Below are 2,086 nucleotides of genomic sequence, written 5' to 3'. Positions count from 1 at the left end.
AGTTGCAGGGTGCCAAATCTGGGCAGTAGGGGGGTGGAGTCACCTGGGTGATTTAATGTTTTGCCCAAAAAAATCTCTGCACAAGATGTGATGAATGAGTGGGTGCGTTGTCATGATCAAGCTGCCAATCACCAGTTGCCCACAGTTTCAGCTGTTTTTGTCATATTGCATCTCTCAACTGAGGAAGAATGTTGAGGTAGTACTCCTCATTAATTGTTCAGCCTGGAGGGGTGCACACATGATGGACAACACCTTCCCAATCTAAAAGCACAGTTAACATGGGCTTGATCTTGCTGTGACTTTGTCTCCCTTCCTTCTTGACCATCTTTGAAGCCACACTTTTCTTTGTGCTGCACTCATTGCATCATCGCCAAAAGCCTTCTGAATCATCTGAATATTTTCCATGAAGGAATGTTCAGGTTCAAGCTTAATGCAAAATTTGATGCAGATTCATTGCCCTACTTGCTCAGTCATTTTGAATGCAATGGCCACACAGTACACATGCTCACTCAGTGGCATCTCTCACCCCCACTGACTAGTGCAGTGAAGTCATCATTGTTCATGCATGCGCATTCCAGTCTACTCTCCACTCTGCAGGTTAGGACTGGGGTATGAGAATGACATTCCAGGCTGCTGCATGGACCAGGTTGGAGAAACTTAAGCAATTTTTTGAAAGAGCCAGTAAGTGGCAGATAGATTAGAAAATTCAGGTCTGTTGTCATCAAAGTTCGTAATCATTTCACAGCACCATTAATATGATGCTCATTTAAGGTATTTTTTCCCTTGGAAAGTGTTGGTGGGCTTGGATATTACTGCACAAATTGCTTAATTTGTTTGTGATTCACTGGGAAATCCCAGAACAGATTGTTTTCACTAGAATGATGTGAAAGCCGGTCCAAACCAATCCTAGTGCTAGCAGTGCCAAAGGACAGCCCCATCGGAGAAAAGTAACTAGGAGGCTATCATCTCTCCTTTTACATAGAGACTTTCTGAGCAGAAGAATCCTGGGTTAACAAAAGGTCAGAATTGTCTTCAGTCCCCCTACCCAAAATCTATCTCTCAAAATTCAACTTGTGCCTTCTTGCAAGAACTTATATGCCAACATCATCTATGCTTCTCAAAATACCTTATAATGAAACATGGAGCAAAGTTTTCAAGGACTGGATTAGGGGGATTAAATGCCCAGTAAATAATCTCTTTGCAATGGGTCTACCAATATGCTTTGCCTACATGAAAAAGGAAACCCACTACTAACAGCCAACAATAATAATAATAATAAACTTCTATTCAGGGTTTATCATGTGGCAGAAACTGTGCTAAGCATTGTATAAGCATTATCTCATTTAACCTTAGCAATAATAGCCTTATGAGATGAACACTATGATTATCCACATTTTAGAGAGTAGGAAACCAGGTCTCAAAGATATTAAATAGCTTGCTCAAGTTCCCATAGCTGGTAAAGAGTAAAGGTCTTACTTGTGCACAGGGCAGCGTTTGTGCACAGTCTGGTGTATGATTAAATAGCCTAGAGCCTTTTTACTGCTGCATGTGTGTGTCTGCAGAGCCCAAATCACATCCTTCCACCAGCCAATGACTACTGAGTGTTTGCCTGCACCAGGTGCAGGGTGACCCCAAGCAGAAGGCTCAGGAAGGATTCCACGGTGCTCTGGGAGGGAGGAGATCCCTATGGGGGCCACTTTGCACGCTCCTCTCCTTGCCCCTCACTTCTCTTTCAGGCAGCCTTCCTCAGAGCCCAATTCACAGTAGGATAGCCAGAGCAGCCAAGTGGGGTTGAGAGTAGGAGGTCGGCCCCAAATGGCAGGGATGACCTCATTGGGCCCTCCCTCTTTGTGAACTAAGACTTCCTAGGAGCAGAGGGTCAGGATCTCTTCCCCAGCACGGTGCCCAGGTTGCCATCCCATATTGGTTGTGTATTGCAGTCGGCTGATTCAGGGAGGCTGACAATTTCCAGTCTGAGCCTGGGGACATCTGTTGCAGGTGATAAATGGATTGTGCTGAACCGAAGCCCCATGATGCCCCAAGAAACGTATTTATAGGTTCAGGACCTGCTGTGTGCCCCACTATG

This window comes from Phyllostomus discolor, chromosome 1 (genome assembly GCF_004126475.2).
Source record: "Phyllostomus discolor isolate MPI-MPIP mPhyDis1 chromosome 1, mPhyDis1.pri.v3, whole genome shotgun sequence".
Classification (NCBI taxonomy): domain Eukaryota; kingdom Metazoa; phylum Chordata; class Mammalia; order Chiroptera; family Phyllostomidae; genus Phyllostomus; species Phyllostomus discolor.
This window is presented reverse-complemented; position numbering follows the sequence as displayed.